Consider the following 19,647-nt stretch of genomic DNA (forward strand, 5'->3'; position numbering starts at 1 on the left):
GTCTGCTTATATACCCCTTTATTTATCCTACAGTTCTGACTTGGTGTACAGGGAGAATACTGTAAGAAAGGTCAATGTTCTGAATTCTGTTGCTGTACATTTCAAAAGTGCTGAGCACATAGTTATATTGTCTACGTCCATCCTACCTCGTTCATTAATGTCTTAATCAAATTAGAGATTGCCTCTTATTCGCTCGTCATCCACTTATGCCATAGTTTGTACATCTAAATGCCATAGTTTGTACATCTAAATACCATAGTTTGTACATCTCAATTGTCAGTAGAAACCACATTTGTTTAAGCAAGTCAGCCATATCAGCTATGTTGTTTTTAAAAGGCAGTAAATTAGGCTGAATTAACTGTTTCGCTGCCAGACAAGGCTCCGCTGATAGCCAGGTGTAGCAGTGGTAAGGTGTTGGGACTGCTGTTGGCACAGCTTTATGTAGGCCCTAACAATTTGTGGGCACCATTTGTAACTGTTTTAGTGCAATTAATGTATTGTTACATGCTAAAATCGCCATTGCACTGGACACAAACTGGTTGAACACTGTTGATTCAAAGTCAACACATTTCATTTTTTGTTGTTGAAATTATTCAACCAGTTTGTGCCTAATGGGCAAAAAAATTTCAATGACCGAAATATAATCCTCTGTGTACAGGTATGTCTGAGTGGATGTGTTGGGCTTTGAGTGGATGAGTAGTGTTGAGATATAGCGACTGAGAGTATTGAGTAGATATCTGGTAAATCAGTGGGAATAAATGTGCCTAAAGCCAATGCGTAGAATTCTAGATCTTTTTTTTTTATCTAGGCAAGTCAGTTAAGAACAAATTCTTATTTACAATGATGACCTACACCAGCCAAACCTGGATGACGCTGGGCCAATTGTGCACCAATCATTGTTAATGCTGCTTCTGCTCAGCCAGCATCTGGTTCGGTCTAATGCCCCAACTTGGTCTCAGTGCATTTCGTAATATTCTGTATGTAAATCCACACTCCATTTAGTATGATATATTTAATATGGTATGTATTCATTTGTGGATGTCCATGTTATGTTATATGTTTATTTGTTATGAATTTTCAAAACACACTATATGTTACGAATTTGCAAAACACAGTATATGTTACAAATTCTAGCTAGGTGGCTAACCTTATGGTTATTGAAGGGTTCGCTAAAATAGTTACGGTTAGGGTTAGGGAAGGGTTAGCTAACATGCTAAGCAGTTGCATAGCTAAAAAGTAGTAAGTCGTTGAACATTTGCTAATTAGCTAAAATGCTCAAGTTATCCCTGATGAGATTTGAACTTACAACCTTTGGGTTGGTAGACGTTTGCGTTATATGCCTACCCATCCACCCCAACCAACACCCTCATTTCATAACCATAATAATAACCATCTGTCTTATGTAACCATACCAAATAAAACATATAACTATACTTTGATCGTTACTAATTACGTTTACTATGTTATGTCTGGTCTATGAGACCAGGCTACAATGCCCAGGTTGAACCCATGCGCCATGTGGGGAGCCTGCTGGATGAACTGCTGGAAGAGACACACACTCAGAGCAGGACAAGTACATCATGAATGTTCATGATTTCACCACGTCTTGAATTGAGGTAAGCGCTGTCAATTATTCACTACTGCTTGAAAAAACATTCCCTACAATTTTATGTAACATTTATTTAACTAGGCAAGTCAGTTAAGAACAAATTCTTATTTACAATGACGGCCTACCCCAGACTATGCTGGGTCAATTGTGCGCCGCCCTATGGGACTCCCAATCACGACCGGATGTGATTCAGCCTGGATTCGAACCAGGGACTGTAGTGACGCCTTAGACAGCTGCGCCACTCGGGAGCCCAAATGCCGTGTCCAATGTTCTAATCCCTCCCCATAAATTTAGAGTGCAATATTAGAGTCGGATTGATAACGCTCAATCCAGATAGGCCGCGATGGCAAATGTGACATGTTCTGACGGAACTGTTCAATCAAATATGCCTATTGCTCCGCCACGGTAGGTTGCAGTAATGCACCATAGAAGACCACGGCGCTAGTACAGAAAGAAGAATCTACCATTCATTTCCGTAAATAAAATCGGTCACCATTCTCTCTTCCTGTTGTGAAGTTAGCGGCATGGAGAAGGCACGTTTAATTTGATCTGGATCGAAACAGCATTTTGCGTTGCAAATAGAATTGTAGCTATCTGAACACTATTTCATTTGATTTGTAAGACTGAAGCCTTTCAAATACGTTTCTATAAACGCATTACCATCAAACTGATAGTAGCTAGCACATTTATAGCAAGCTGTGCTAACTGTATTGTGTTGTCATGCTTTATGTTTCACAATACTTGCTTACCACTTTGTAGCTCAGTCAATTTACTCGCGCGCTATTGTTGCCATCATTCCCTCCCCAGCGCGTGTGTGTAAAGCATGGAGATTGAGGGGAGAGATTTCATGAACAGTCCCCCCTTGAAGACGGTGCGGTTTGGGGGCAATGTTGTTGCCACGTTAGCGAAATTCAAACAGGTGAGATTTCAATCCAGTGACACCAGACTTGGATGCCTTAGACACTTATGTGATTCACTCTGGAATGTAGTTATAACCTGGTAAACATATGACAGTATTTGCTGCTGGTTGGTTGTTTTTCAAGGAGACACCAGTGACTATGAGTTGTTGAAACATCGACTGGCAGATCCGAATATCAAGGTAAATGAGCACGACTAGCAGTTCTGCTACATGTACAGTGTAACAAGGACGTTTCCAGAGATCTTAATGAGATAATGGTATCTTGCCCTTGCGACCCAGGATGCCCAGATCATCAACTGGCTGCAGGAGTTCCGGGTGTGTGACACAACTCAGCAAAGACCATGAGCAGCTGATCTATGTGGCTCTGGTGAGGATGGAACACTTGAATCAGAGATGGACAGTACTGCCCAGTCCAGGAACAGTTTTCTAATGCTGTATCTACCCCTTGTGTCTCTGTGAACCAGAGGCTGCCGTGGCTGGGCCGAAGCCCTGCACGTAGTGGAGGAGTATCTGGCCTTCCTCGGTAACCTGGTATCTGCCCAGGCACGGTCTACCTCCGGGCCTGCCTCCAAGATGGTGGTCTCCAACTTCAAACCCAGTGAGTTCCTGTCTGTCTGCGTGGACATTCTGATAAGTCAATATGGCTACTTTAAAGACCTGTTGTTTTTCCTTCCTTTCCAGAGAGTGAATATCTGTGAGGGAGGAGTGGACATCTCTGACTCGGATGATGACGATGTGGCAGGTGTTACTGTTTCATTACTGTTTGCGATGGGAAGGTTGTTCAACAGACAGTCCCTGAAATGTTTCATTGAAATACACACTGCAGTAAATTCATAGTGACCTGAGACTGCAGTTGGTAAAAGGCTGCTCCACTCGTCCTTTTAGGGGGAAACTAGGCACACCTCTAAAGCCCTTGAAGAGTGAGGATGATAAGAGGGAGGTGAGGTGTAGATAAGATAATGCATGGAGACTCTAGCACTGGGGACTTTCACTGCAGGAGTCCCACCCCTTATGGTTACTGATTTGTCAGGCTGACAGACTTCCTCATAAATCTTAGTTTTACTTCAATGTTACAATTTTTTTTTTACTTCAAACGTTACAATTTTGTTTTACTTCAAACGTTACAGAATCAACGTTCCATTCCAATATAAAGGGTATAATGACACCCAGTTCACAGATCCAACTTGTTCAACGTTGGATGTTCGTTCAAAACGGCAAATACTTCATTCATTTCTGCAGTGTTAACCCTTTCTCTTCTTTCTTGATTTGAAGACCTTCCAAGAAGTTTTGACCAGTGTCACCAGGCCTGCAGCTGATTGGCAGATATGTCCCATCGTAAGTAGCCATAAGACAATCCTACAACATGTTGCTGGATCATTTTCAGACCCAGGTCTGATCTTGGGAACTGTTGACCCCCAATGCAAACTGGTAATAAACATGTTTTTTTGTCCTTCTCATTTCAGCACCAGCTGTTTCCTGATGCCCATTCTGATTGACAACTTTCCTTTTGTGCAGAAATCTTCCAGAACCCTGGTAAGCAGTGGCTGCGGTAGGTAGCCTCATGTTTCGTTCTTTTATTGTCAGATTGTTGTACAGTATGGTTGTCTTTCACTCTCCCCAGGAGTGTTATGTCCATAACCTTCTGTCAGATTGTTGTACAGTATGGTTGTCTTTCACTCTCCCCAGGAGTGTTATGTCCATAACATTCTGTCAGGTTGTTGTACAGTATGGTTGTCTTTCACTCTCCCCAGGAGTGTTATGTCCATAACCTTCTGTCAGGTTGTTCCCAGTGTTATGTCCCATAACCTTCGTCAGATTGTTGTACAATGTGGTTTCTTTCACTCTCTCCCCAGGAGTGTTATGTCCATAACCTTCTGTCAGATTGTTGTACAGTATGGTTGTCTTTCACTCTCCCCAGGAGTGTTATGTCCATAACCTTCTGTCAGGTTTGTTGTACAGTATGGTTGTCTTTCACTCTCCCCAGGAGTGTTATGTCCATAACCTTCTGTCAGATTGTTGTACAGTATGGTTGTCTCCCCAGGAGTGTTATGTCACTCTCCCAGGGTTGTCTCCTCTCTCCCCAAGTGTTATGTCCATAACCTTCTGGTGGCAGTATGGTTGTCTTACATCTCCCCTCTCTTCTGGGGTGACGAGACGTCCTGAACTCATCATCAGTAGGATGCTCAAACTGGACGTAAGTGTGTGTTAGTTAAGGCACAGTTGCTCTCGTGTGTGTGTGTGTGTGTGTGTGTGTGTGTGTGTGTGTGTGTGTGTGTGTGTGTGTGTGTGTGTGTGTGTGTGTGTGTGTGTGTGTGTGTGTGTGTGTGTGTGTGTGTGTGTGTGTGTGTGTGTTTTTGGCTTTCCAGTTCTTCACTGAAAAAGGTATTTTTTGTGTGCTAACACGGTGTGTTGTGTTCCAGGTGAGTGCTCCCGGGAGATAGAGGAGGTGGAGGAGAATGCTGTGCAGCAAGAGTTGAAGGAGAGCAGGAGGAGGAGGGTCTCTTTGACATGGTGGCTGACTAGATCTGCTATGTTTTACATACAACAGTCACAGGTGTGATAGTTCTCCATTTTGCGACTGAAGTGGTGACGCTCCTTCTCTCTCTCTCACACAGGATGAGGATGTCTGTTCAGTGAAGTCCAGTCCAACAGGGACCAATGTGTGGTCCACCCTGTTGCTGAGAGACTGGACACTCTCATGGTTGTGCTGCTGGCCTTCATCAAGGACATGTGCCAAATCCAACAGTGAGCACAGGGTCTTCACACACACTCACTAGACATATGACAAGACAGTGCTTACTCTGCTTCCTTTCTCTCTCCCCTCCTCTCTCTCTCTGGCAGGTTGTCTGGATGTGGAGCGGACTAAGGATCTGTACAAGGACCTGGTGTGTGTGTTTGATAAACTTATCCTACCTACACCGCCTCCTGTCACGCCCAATACGCCCTCTTCTACCTCTGCAGCCTTCAGACTGGTCAGTACTCGCAACAGTGTGCATCCGTGCGGCTTTATAGTAGTGGCATTTTATAGAACAGTTGAGTGGGTAACTCGATTGATTGGCTGTGTGTTTGACCCCTCTCTCAGGCTCTGGCAGAGGCGTTTCTGGAACACCTGTGGAGGTTACTGCAGAGCCCGTCTCACCCGGCAGTACTGCGCCAATCTGCCGCTGGCTACATGGGTAGCTTCCTGGCCCGTGCCAACTTCCTGCCCGTCGCGTGAGTCACACCCTACTTTTGCTGATCAGAAAGGGCTCCTTAGAGCATGTTAGGGTGTGGTTGGTTCTATGCAGCATACTCTGTGGTCCCTCTAACTCCCTAACTAAGATTCTCTGACTGTTCTCCGTCCTGCAGTACGGTGCGTGCGTGTCTGGACCTGCTGGTCCCCTGGCTCCACCTATACATAGACAGCCAGGACTCTGGCTCCCGGGCCTACTGTGACATCACACTACACGGGCCTTCTATAACGCCTGCCAGGCTGTCTTCTACACATTCATCTTCAGACACAGGAGCATCCTGGAGGGCAACATGAAGAAAGGTAGGGGATTACACATGCGTGTAAAAACACACAGATACTTACAATTTTGTTTTTGTATCAGTTGATATATCTCACTGGCCTGGCAATCTCTATGGGAGGGCTCTCTACCAGTTTCCAGTATTATATAACTGTGTCTGTAAGGGGGGCTCTCTACCAGTTTCAGTATTATATAACTGTGTGTCTGTAAGGGGGCTCTCTACCAGTTTCCAGTATTATATAACTGTGTGTCTGTAAGGGGGGGGCTCTCTACCAGTTTCCAGTATTATATAACTGTGTGTCTGTAAGGGGGGCTCTCTACCAGTTTCAGTATTATATAACTGTGTGTCTGTAAAGGGGGGGCTCTCTACCAGTTTCCAGTATTATATAACTGTGTGTCTGTAAGGCGGGGCTCTCTACCAGTTTCCAGTATTATATAACTGTATGTCTATGAGAAGTCTCTCTACCAGTTTCCAGTATTATATAACTGTGTGTCTGTAAGGGGGGTCTCTCACCAGTTTCCAGTATTATATAACTGTATGTCTGTAAGGGGGTCTCTCTACCAGTTTCCAGTATTATATAACTGTGTGTCTGTAAGGGGGGTCTCTCTACCAGTTTCAGTATTATATAACTGTGTGTCTGTATGGGGGTCTCTCTACCAGTTTCAGTATTATATAACTGTGTGTCTGTAAGGCGGGGCTCTCTACCAGTTTCCAGTATTATATAACTGTAAGGGGTCTCTCTACCAGTTTCAGTATTATATAACTGTGTGTCTGTAAGGGGGTCTCTCTACCAGTTTCCAGTATTATATAATATAACTGTATGTCTGTAAGGGGGTCTCTCTACCAGTTTCCAGTATTATATAACTGTGTGTCTGTAAGGGGGTCTCTCTACCAGTTTCCAGTATTATATAACTGTATGTCTGTAAGGGGGTCTCTCTACCAGTTTCCAGTATTATATAACTGTGTGTCTGTAAGGGGTCTCTCTACCAGTTTCCAGTATTATATAACTGTGTGTCTGTTTCCCTCCCAGGGCTGGCGTACCTGCAGAGTCTGAACCTAGAGAGGATAGTGATGTGTCAGCTCAGCCCTCTGAAGGTCTGCCTGCCTGCCGTCACCAACGTGTTTGCTGCCATCACCAGGTACAGTGGTACACCGACCAACCACCCTTTAAGCCAGTCGCATCAATTACACTCTGCTACAGCACTGTGTTAGTTTCTGTCTGCTTCTAAAATGTGAAGTGGTTGTTTGACCCAGACGTGTATCCATCCATCCACAGAAAGTACCAGTTGGTGTTCTGCTACACCATCATCGAGAGGAACAACCGCCATATTCTCCCCGTGGTCCGCAGCTCCGTGGGCGACTGTGTGTCCACCAACACCAACCCCCTGGACAGTTTCTTCCCCTTTGACCCCTACGTGCTCAAGAGGTAACCCATGAACCCTTCTCAGGGACCACATATCAGTGGGCACAAAACAGGAGAAATTGGTTGGAAATGGCAGTAGTGCAACCTGAACTCTAAGAAGAGAGTTAATTTTCCATTTCTGATCATGTTTTCTTCTCTCCTCTCCAGGTCAAGTAAACTAATCGAGCCCCTCTACCAGGTGTGGGAGGAGCCAGCAGACACTGAGGTGGACACCGTCACCACCAAGAGAGTCAGACCGGTAAAACACAGACAGTCTTGTATTCTCTCAGGGACACACATGATTGGATGCTGTGTGTCTCCCTATTGGTTGTTTTTGTGGTTTGATTGGCTGTTTTTCTCTCTGTCTTAGTGCTCGGATGCAGATGAGGATGACTTCCTGCGAGGGGAGACGCCGGAGACAAAGGGGGTGATGGGTATGACCCCTGGCTCGTATGAGTCACACCTCCACAGCCCCAGCAGTGTGGGCTCGCCGCCCATCTCCTTCCTACAGAGACCCTATCATCACTGAAGAGAAGTATCAGTCGGAACCATCTACAATCACCACCCCATCAAGAACCTACTCCAGGACGCAAAAGATTATGAACACAAAGTGTACAATGCGTGGCTAGAGCTATTCATTTTATAATAATTGTTCTATGTTATAGCAGTTAACATGTTATAACTGGTTAATAGTGAATAAGTTAATTTAACTCTACTATGGAAAGAAAATGTATTTGTTTTATCTAGGATGGGAAAATCGAAAGATTTGTGTTCTCAGCGCAGGTAACTGTATTTACAAAAAGATAATTCTGACACTTTCAATGGTTCATTGATTATGGATGTCTCTGATCTACAATTCGTGTCAAGTTCTGAACAACACATTTTAATGATTTATATAATTTTACAGATTGTAAACATTGTTCCCTTATTGAAATTCTTCTTGACCAGAACAGATACTTGTAAGAAAGGTCACCTGCAGTAGATGAAAAGGAAACATATCTGTAAACTTGTGCTTGTATGTATGGAGTATCAAATATATAGTTGACATGCACTGCCCTGTAAATAAAAGTCACACTATTTGTGGGTTGACAGAAATGAATATATTGTAAAAATGATCAGTCGGGAACTGTACAGGGATGTCCTGTCCCACTCTGTTGCACTGTAACACACATCCTCTCAGGTAGGATTCTCAGAGGGTGTTTGCTTTGCGTATAGAAATACGGAAACACTTTCTCTGTGAACGTGTGTGAGAAAGAGTAAAGAGGTGTATCATCATCAGCAGGGTCAAAGAAAGACACTTGGCCCTTGTCCCAGTCCAGCTGCACTCTGACCCTCTTGAGTTTCTCTGTGACTGTCACAGCTGTTGGGGGTGAGTCATCGCTCTGTACTCCCTGTCTCGCAGACACATGGTCCAAAACCCGTTCTCGGGCCGGGCCTGGACCTCCACATTCCTGGTGACAGACGTACAGGCCACGCCCAGAATCCAGTCGTTGTTACATCCTGTATCCACTACCCACCAGTGGCTTCCTGAGCTAAGCCCGGTCATGCCCAGGACCTCTGCACTCATGTGGAAGCGTTCAGGGTTGTCAGGGAGACGGTGGGGCTGGCTGGTGTACTGAAGGGATGTGAGGTCATGTGACAGGAAGAGGCAGGGGTGTGCTGTGTTTGGGTCCAAGGTCACAGGAGCTGAAGAGGAGGAAATGGGCCAGAGACTGGGTTAGAGACAGGAAAAGGGTTTGTGTCACTCACCACTGTTTTTTAGCTCTCTCCGCCAGGTTAAAATGCTGTGGGAGTTAACCTTCTTATCTCATCTCTGTTAACCATTGAAATTGACTTACTGTATTCAACATGCAGAAGCATTTTCTTCCAGACTCTGTACTTGAGGTTACAGAGGTGCTTGGCCACATCAATCAGCGCCCCTGAAATCCTCTCTGGGCCCTGCCCTGTGCACTGGGCTCTGAAATCACAAAATAATACAATTGTCCTGTTCAATATTCCAAAGCAGAAAGAGGGAGGAAAAAATAGAATGATTGACAGAGGTGGGGGATTTCAACATACCTCTCTATAGTGGCTTTAAAATTCTGAAAAGCAAAAGAAAGTGTAATATTGTGGCTGAATAAAATAAATCCCATCCTCTCCTCAAAAACAATTATTCTGTCTTTTTTTAAATTGTGTGTAATGTGTCAATTGTGCCAGTACAAACCTGGAGCAATGTCATGTCTTCAGCATCAGTCATCTCCTGTGTTATGACTGTTATAGTCTCTTTGAGGTATAACATCCCTGCTGCAGCCTTTGTCACCATACTCTTCATCAGCCCTATCTTCTCCTCTTCCTCCTCCTTCAGAGCAGCTAGCCTCGCTGCCTCTTCCTCATACAGGAACTGGTGGAGTTCCACAAACAGATCCTTTATCTGCCTCTCTGTCTCCAGGGCCTGATTCTGAGGGGCAGTTAGAGCACAACTTGATGGATTTGAGTTCATTTGAATGAAAAGGAAACTGAGATGACATCTGTAGAGATTACCTTAATGGATTCGAGCATCTCTTCAGAGGTTCCCTTCAGTCTAATGAGGGAGTCCAGTGTATGCTGTAAGATTTTCAGTGCTACGTTGAGCTCATCCTAGAAGTCAGAGGGTATTCTAACATGAGGCTTCTTATGAAAGCAGCAAGCTGTAACTCGATTAAACGTCTAGATTTAATTATGTTAAATAAATTAACAATAGGTTCAATGCCAGGCGTGTCGCTTGACTAAAATAACCCTTTCAATACCTGAGATAATTTACTATGTTTAAAGATGTTTTACTCTGCATACACACTGTATGTCCATCAACACCACTCACTGACGTATAACTAGCAGATCAGCTTTTATCCCATAGGAATGCAGATATAATACTTTACACACTTTTACATTTCTCTGCTATATTTCTCTGCTAATACTGTACACTCACATATACTGTCAGGATAGACCTGATTAACAGCATTCTACTGCCAGGGGCCACAGGCTCCTGACATGAGACAATGGCAACGTTAACTATGACAGTTAAGTTATTTAATGCATATACATACTAGAGTCATTTCAATTATGATTTCAATTATTATTCAGTCTCTCACCTTGCAATCCTGTGCTGCCTTCTCTGTGGGTATGCAGTCATGGTTCTTGTGTATTTTCGAGGCTTGGCACACTACACAGACAGGCTGCTTGTCCACCAGACAGAAGAATCTGAGTCTCTCTCCATGTAGACTACAAAGTACACGGTTCCCCCCGATTGAGCTCTGAATCCTGCTCTTTTGCAAAGCTTCACAGAGGTTCTTCAGAGCCAGATTGGAGGGAGGGGTGCGCTTGGAAGCTTTTTCTCCTGCAGACAGGGCACTGTCTGAGGGCTGAGGTGTTCCAGTAGCATTGTAGGCAGGTCTTACAAAAGCTGTGGCTACATGGTAGGAGGACAGGGTCCCTGAAGATGTCACAGCACACAGGACAGGAGAGATCCTCCTCTGGGAGACACACACTGGATGACATGTATGTCTTCACCTGATCAGGTACCGGGAGTCTGTGAAGAAGATATCCTCTGGCTTAAACAATACTACATTCCCATGTCAAGCATATAAACGTGGAGATTATTTACGTTGTCTTTCAGAAATCACCTCCCTTTTGATTTTCAAAACAGATATTCAAAGTGCCTATTCTTCCATTGTTCTTGTTGTAATGCCAGACCTTAAAAGTGCAGGCTGTTTTCCTGTCTGTTGAGTTGTGTTTGTGTGTGACTCCAGAGACACACAGTACTGCGTGACAGACAGCAATGTGAAACAGGAAGTCGAGCCCTATTGGTCACATGTGGAATAGCTGCAAACTGGTTTAGCCTAGAACCTGTTACACGTTTTGAATAGCAACATTGTTAAAGGTTGTGGATAGAGACACACAATCAATAACTTTAAAAGCCTTTAAAAGACTGAAAAGTGAAAGATGACTGTCAAGATATATCTCATGAAGCAGGATGAAAATATGATCAACCAAAATTATTGGTAAAATCATCATAAATAAAAGTGGCCTCACATTACATTGTGTTCCTAAAACATATGTATTTACATGCTTATAACAAAGGCAGGTACAATGTAGGCCTAACGTAAATACGTAAATACCATACACATCATTACCTATTGTATACAACTGTTATACCTGTTTGTACCTTGCACTATATTCATTATTTGCAAATAAAACTTACAATGGGGATAACTGTGTAATCTAAAGCAATAATTATATGCCAGTGCTTTTGACACCAATGAATGCTCATATAGAGCAAAGCTTCAAAAGGTATTCTGTAGGCCTAATCTTCCCCTTACACAACCTCAATGGCAAACCAAGTTTCTTCCCCAAAAGCCAGTGCAGCTTCATTGCATTTACATTAGGAAAGGGGATGAAGAGGGGTTCACAGGGGGAGAAAGGGGTTTGGAGGGGCCAGCCTGTGTTTCCCTTGAAAACTCAAGGTTTCAGGATATTGGCTAAAACAATTCAACCATCTGCCTCCACCTCCAGTGTGGTATTTTAAATATTTGTTATTGTTGCTTGGTGTCAATATCAGAGGAAATCAAACTTGATTTGTCAGATGCACCGAATACAACTGTGAAATGCTTACTTACAAACTCTCCAACATTGCAGTTCAAGAAGAATTAAGAAAATATTTACCAAGTAGACTAAAATAAAAAGTAATAATAGAAAGTAACACAAGTGACTATGCATAGATAATAAACAGCGAGTAGCAGCAGTGTAGAAAAGTGAGGAGTCAATGTAAATTGTCCGGTGGCAATTTTATTAATTGTTCAGCAGTCTTATGGCTTGGAGGTAGAAGCTGTTGCGGAGCCTTTTGGTCCTAGACTTGGCACTCCGGGACCATTTGCTGTGCGGTATCAGAGAAAACAGTCTATAACTTGGGTGACTGGAGTCTCTGACAATTTTATGGGCTTTCCTCTGACACTGCCTATTATATAGGTCCTGGATGGCAGGAAGTTTGGCCCCATTAATGTACTGGGCCGTTCGCACTACCCTCTGTAGCGCCTTACGGTCAGATGCCGAGCAGTTGACATACTAGGCGGTGATGCAACCGGTTAGGATGCTCTTGATGGTGCAGCTGTAGAACCTTTTGAGGATATGGGGACACATGCCAAATCTTTTCAGTCTCCTGAGGGGAAAAGGTTTTGTTCACGACGTCTTGGTATGTTTGGACCATGATAGTTCGTTGGTGATGTGGACACCAAGGAAATTGAAACTCTCAACATCAGCCCACAGTGTGTGGATTGTAGCAATCACTACATGTGATTGTGACCACTTTATATTATTGGGGAAAATCTATGAACATTCATTAGTGGCTTGATGACGATGATAATTTCAGGCTACTCACAAGAGATGTTTTTGTAGGATGCATGCAGCTATCACTACACCACTCAATGACTATAGTCGTGTAACTACACATCTCTGGAACAATCTCTTCATTCAAAGACTCAATCATGGACACTCATACTGACAGTTGTGGCTGCTTTGTGTGATGTATTATTGTCTCTACCTTCATGCCCTTCGTGCTGTTGTCTGTGCCCAATAATGTTTGTACCATGTTGTTATTATGTTGTGTTGCTACCATGCTATTTTGTCATGAGTTGCTGCCTTGCTATGTTGTTGTCTTAGGTCTCACTTTATGTAGTGTTGTGTTGACTCTCTTGTTGCGATGTGTTTTTTGCCCTTATTATAATTACTATTATTTAAAATAAAATAAAAAATAATCCCAGGCCCCGTTCTCGCAGGAGGCCTTTTGCCTTTGTTAGACCGTCATTGTAAATAAGAATTGGTTCTTAACTGACTTGCCTAGTTAAATAAAGGTTAAATAAAATAAAATAAATAAAATGGCGAGTTCCAAATCACAGCATCCTATCCGCTCTCTCCACGAGCCAAGGACGATGTATCCCCTTTTTCCTCCAGTCTTTCGTTACCATGGGGATGACGTCAGGTTGCACCACCGATTCGGCCCAGTAGTAGCAGGAGAGGCGGGTCCATCAGATAGTCAGCTGGGTAAGAAGACAAAGAGAGTCCTCCAAGCCCAGTACCTTCTCGTTCCACCGTCGAATCCTCACAGCTAACGCCCTTCCTTCCATCCAAAATGCGCGAAATAGTACATCTGCAAGCCGGACAGTGCGGAAACCAGATTGGAGCCAAGGTATTACTCTTCTCTTGTTTGTATATCAATAAAATAGATTGCTTCATTTGGGGATTGCATGCGACCTAGATAAACCTCGTTCTCTCTGCGTAGTGCGTAGCTAAATTAAGAATGGCCGCTTGTAATCCACCCATAAGACTGCATCCTCGATGGGCTATAATAGACCTATAGGCTACCATGGACGAAAAATGCATGATCATTCCGTGAACAAGATAAACTACATTTTAATCGATGTTGCATACGATATGCCATGTCCTGATTTATTTTTTTTTTTTCTTCCGCTGATTCATTCTCAATGGTTATTTGGGGTCCTTGTAAAATGGGCGTTGAAGGGAAAGATATGGTAGCCTACTAGAATACCTCCGTTCTCCCTCTTATAACATTACATATTCAACCTGATTCATATTTCGGTCTAAGTGGCATTTTAATGCTTCATTTGAAGCATTTAGACGATAAGATAATTATGTAAAGGGGATATTTAATGCAAGTCATGCTATTTGTGTTGCTCTTGAAAAGGTAAATGTCCATGCAACAGAAAATACACATTGCATTATCTATTTATTTATATTCTAATTTGCGCTTTAAATGGATGCTTCTGTGTATTGCTATTGCCTTGCATCTCTCTCCCCTGTACCCTCCCTCACTCACTCTCTCTCATTCTCTCGTCTCAGTTCTGGGAGGTGATCAGTGATGAGCATGGCATCGACCCGACTGGAACCTACCATGGAGACAGCGACCTGCAGCTAGACAGGATCAATGTGTACTACAATGAGGCCTCAGGTACAGTATGCACATTATATAGCATTGCATACATAAACCACATAATGTCACCAATTATTTAAACATGCACAATTAATTAAACATCTGTTTTAATTAGGAAAAATTTACCGATTACACAAGCATTTCGCTACATTCACATTAACATCTGCTAACCATGTGTATGTGACAAATAAAAATTGATTTGATTTTGATTTGTCAGGTGGGAAGTATGTCCCCCGTGCCATCCTGGTGGATCTGGAGCCGGGCACCATGGACTCTGTCAGGTCTGGCCCCTTCGGACAGATCTTCAGGCCAGACAACTTTGTCTTCGGTGAGTGGTTGGTTTGGTAGTCAGTGGAAATATGAGATTTGGTGGCAGACTACTAATGTAATCTTGTCCAGGAAATAATGGGTTATGACACTTCTGTCTGCAGGCCAGAGTGGAGCTGGAAACAACTGGGCCAAGGGCCACTACACAGAGGAGCAGAGCTGGTAGACTCTGTCATGGATGTAGTGAGGAAGGAGGCAGAGAGCTGTGACTGTCTCCAGGGCTTCCAGCTCACCCACTCCCTGGGTGGGGGTACTGGCTCTGGCATGGGCACCCTGCTCATCAGCAAGATCCGTGAGGAGTACCCTGACCGCATCATGAACACCTTCAGCGTGGTGCCCTCTCCCAAAGTGTCCGACACAGTGGTGGAGCCCTACAACGCCACCCTCTCTGTGCATCAGCTGGTGGAGAACACAGATGAGACCTTCTGCATCGACAACGAAGCCCTCTACGACATCTGCTTCCGCACTCTCAAGCTCACCACACCCACCTATGGAGACCTCAACCACCTGGTGTCAGCCACCATGAGTGGAGTGACCACCTGCCTTCGTTTCCCTGGCCAGCTCAATGCCGACCTCCGCAAACTGGCTGTCAACATGGTGCCCTTCCCCCGCCTGCACTTCTTCATGCCCGGCTTCGCCCCCTCACCAGCAGGGGAGCCAGCAGTACCGCGCCCTGTCCGTGCCTGAGCTCACCCAGCAGATGTTCGACTCCAAGAACATGATGGCGGCCTGCGACCCTCGTCACGGCCGTTACCTCACCGTGGCCGCCATCTTCCGTGGTCGCATGTCCATGAAGGAGGTGGACGAGCAGATGCTCAACGTCCAGAACAAGAACAGCAGCTACTTTGTGGAATGGATCCCCAACAATGTGAAGACCGCTGTCTGCGACATCCCACCCGCGGCCTCAAGATGTCTGCCACCTTCATCGGCAACAGCACAGCCATCCAGGAGCTGTTCAAGCGTATCTCTGAGCAGTTCACTGCCATGTTCCGCCGTAAGGCCTTCCTTCACTGGTACACCGGAGAGGGTATGGATGAGATGGAGTTCACTGAGGCTGAGAGCAACATGAATGACCTGGTGTCTGAGTACCAGCAGTACCAAGATGCCACCGCTGAGGAGGGCGAGTTTGAAGAGGAGGGAGAAGAGGAAGCCGCCTAAACCATCCAGTCACTCAACTGCCAAACAGTCGTATCACTCACCTCCGTCCTGTCCCCAAAGCACAACTTGATTGATTTAAATTAATGTTAAAGAAAAGGAAACTCTGATTTGTGATAATTAAATGAATGTGCTCAACCATCTCTTCAGCGGTTCCCTTCAGTCTAATTAGTATCCTGTAACGTTTTCAGGTCTCATCCTAGAAGTCAGAGGGTATTCTAACATGAGGTTTCTTATGAAAGCAGCAAGCTGTAACTCGATGTCTAAATTGAATTATGTGAATAAATTAACAATGTGTTCCAATGCTAGGTGTGTTGCTTTACTTAAATAACCTTTTCAATACCTGTAAAAACATCAGTCCCATCATTTGACCTGCTGGTTGTACGTCAGTAAGTGGCACTGACGTACAACCAGCAGGTCAGATAGAATACTTTACACACTTTGGACCATGGTAGGTCAATTATGGTGCATTGGGAAAATGTTGTGTGCCGGCAAAGAACTGCTGTATTTCGAATGGTGCTGTAATTCCTTTCCACAGAATACAGTACCGTACTGTATTTTTGGAGCGCCGAAACCTTTTTGTTTATGGCTCATTAATATATTTTGAGGCGTACCTTGTAAGAGACTATTTTTTTTCACCTGTAGGTGAGAATGCTGTACCAATCTAACTCCTATGGTTACAGTGCCCCATCAATTTAAAATATATAGGGGATAGATAAGAGTGGTATCAAGTCTTTGAGCATTTTGCCATGTCCCTTTGGCCTGTTTTGCCCTGTAGTCGCTGCCGTTTGGAAGCCTGTGTTAAGGCCTCTAGAAGTGCAAGTGATACAAAAACCAAATATTCATTGATATGCTGTATTAAAAAAAAAAGTTTTAACCAGGTAGGCCAGTTGAGAACAAGTTGTAATTTACAACTGCGACCTGGCCAAGATAAAGCAAAGCAGTGCGATAACAAACAACACAGAGTTACACACGGAATAAACAAATGTACAGTCAATAATACAATAGAAAAAAGTCTATATACAGTGTGTGCAAATGAGGTAAGATCAGGGCGATAAGGCAATAAATAGGCCGTAGTGGCAAAATAATGACAATTTAGCAAATAAACACTGGAGTGATAGATGTGCAGAAGATGAATGTGCAAGTAGAAATACTGGGGTGCAAAGGAGAATAAAATATATATATATATGGGGATGAGGTAGTTGGATGGGGGCTATGCACAGGTGCAATGATCTGTAAGCTGCTCTGACAGCTGATGCTTAAAGTTGGCGAGGGAGATGTGTGGGGGTGACCAGTGAAGTATACCTAAATTCTATGTTATTGTACCATGCGTCATTCATTACACAGTACTTATTTTGACACTATTTAAATTGCAGTAGTTCTACTGCAATATGAAATGCATTGACTTACCCCTAGCTGCCTGTAAATGACTGTTAATGTTACAGCAACACCTTTACAGTGCACACAACATCAATGCCAAACCAAGTTTCTGTGTAAATTGTTGGATTTACATAATGGGAGGGGGCTTCACAGGAGGGACTACCTGTTTGATCACACTTGCAGGGTGTTTATCTTGACCACAGTCTGTTTCAGAATATTGATTTAACAATAGCCTACTACCATCCGCCTCAATCTACAGTATGGTATTTTAAATATGTATTTTTTTGGTTGGTGCCAATATATCATCAGTCCACAGTGTGTGGTTTGTATCTTGTGCTTCACCACTCGTGATTGTGACCACTGTGTTACTGGGGAAAATCTCTCATGAACATCATTAGTGGGTTGATGACAATGATACCTTCAGCTCACTTACGATAGTCTATTTTACTATAGGATGCATGCAGCTATCACTACACCACTCAGTCAGTAGGGTCGGGAGACTGCGCATCACTACACCACTCAGTCAGTAGGGTCGGGTGACTGCGCATCACTACACCACTCAGTCAGTAGGGTCGGGAGACTGCGCATCACTACACCACTCAGTCAGTAGGGTCGGGAGACTGCGCATCACTACACCACTCAGTCAGTAGGGTCGGGAGACTGCGCATCACTACACCACTCAGTCAGTAGGGTCGGGAGACTGCGCATCACTACACCACTCAGTCAGTAGGGTCGGGAGACTGCGCATCACTACACCACTCAGTCAGTAGGGTCGGGAGACTGCGCATCACTACACCACTCAGTCAGTAGGGTCGGGAGACTGCGCATCACTACACCACTCAGTCAGTAGGGTCAGGTGACTGGGCATCACTACACCACTCAGTCAGTAGGGTCGGGAGACTGGGCATCACTACACCACTCAGTAGGGTTGGGAGACTGCGCATCACTACACCACTCAGTCAGTAGGGTCAGGTGACTGTGCATCACTACACCACTCAGTCAGTAGGGTCAGGTGACTGTGCATCACTACACCACTCAGTCAGTAGGGTCAGGTGACTGTGCATCACTACACCACTCAGTCAGTAGGGTCAGGTGACTGTGCATCACTACACCACTCAGTCAGTAGGGTCAGGTGACTGGGCATCACTACACCACTCAGTCAGTAGGGTCGGGAGACTGTGCATCACTACACCACTCAGTCAGTAGGGTCAGGTGACTGTGCATCACTACACCACTCAGTCAGTAGGGTCAGGTGACTGTGCATCACTACACCACTCAGTCAGTAGGGTCAGGTGACTGTGCATCACTACACCATTCAGTCAGTAGGGTCAGGTGACTGTGCATCACTACACCACTCAGTAAGTAGGGTCGGGAGACTGTGCATCACTACACCACTCAGTCAGTAGGGTCAGGTGACTGGGCATCACTACACCACTCAGTCAGTAGGGTCGGGAGACTGCATCACTACACCACTCAGTCAGTAGGGTCGGGAGACTGTGCATCACTACACCACTCAGTCAGTAGGGTCGGGAGACTGTGCATCACTACACCACTCAGTCAGTAGGGTCGTGTGACTGCGCATCACTACACCACTCAGTCAGTAGGGTCGGAGACTGTGCATCACTACACCACTCAGTCAGTAGGGTCGGGAGACTGCGCATCACTACACCACTCAGTCAGTAGGGTCGGGAGACTGCGCATCACTACACCACTCAGTCAGTAGGGTCGGGTGACTGCGCATCACTGCACCACTCAGTCAGTAGGGTCGGGAGACTGGGCATCACTACACCACTCAGTAGGGTTGGGAGACTGCGCATCACTACACCACTCAGTCAGTAGGGTTGAGTGACTGCGCATCACTACACCACTCAGTCAGTAGGGTCGGGAGACTGTGCATCACTACACCACTCAGTCAGTAGGGTCGGGAGACTGCGCATCACTACACCACTCAGTCAGTAGGGTCGGGAGACTGCGCATCACTACACCACTCAGTCAGTAGGGTCGGGTGACTGCGCATCACTGCACCACTCAGTCAGTAGGGTCGGGAGACTGGGCATCACTACACCACTCAGTAGGGTTGGGAGACTGCGCATCACTACACCACTCAGTCAGTAGGGTTGAGTGACTGCGCATCACTACACCACTCAGTCAGTAGGGTCGGGAGACTGGGCATCACTACACCACTCATTCAGTAGGGTCGGGAGACTGGGCATCACTACACCACTCAGTCAGTAGGGTCGGGAGACTGGGCATCACTACACCACTCAGTCAGTAGGGTCGGGTGACTGCCATCACTACACCACTCAGTCAGTAGGGTCGGGTGACTGGGCATCACTACACCACTCAATTAGTAGGGTCGGGTGACTGCCATCACTACACCACTCAGT

The 19,647-nt window shown here is 45.0% G+C and overlaps 3 pseudogenes; 2 read left to right on the forward strand and 1 right to left on the reverse strand.

Moving 5' to 3' along the window:
• Nucleotides 1–2,041: 2,041 nt before the first annotated feature.
• LOC124027027 lies at nucleotides 2,042–8,426 on the forward strand (annotated as a pseudogene).
• A 368-nt stretch (nucleotides 8,427–8,794) lies between these two features.
• Nucleotides 8,795–11,216, reverse strand: LOC124027032 (annotated as a pseudogene).
• Nucleotides 11,217–13,470: 2,254 nt separating this feature from the next.
• Nucleotides 13,471–16,183, forward strand: LOC124027025 (annotated as a pseudogene).
• The last annotated feature ends 3,464 nt before the right edge of the window (nucleotides 16,184–19,647 follow it).

The sequence above is a fragment of the Oncorhynchus gorbuscha genome, unplaced genomic scaffold (genome assembly GCF_021184085.1).
Source record: "Oncorhynchus gorbuscha isolate QuinsamMale2020 ecotype Even-year unplaced genomic scaffold, OgorEven_v1.0 Un_scaffold_2897, whole genome shotgun sequence".
Lineage (NCBI taxonomy): Eukaryota > Metazoa > Chordata > Actinopteri > Salmoniformes > Salmonidae > Oncorhynchus > Oncorhynchus gorbuscha.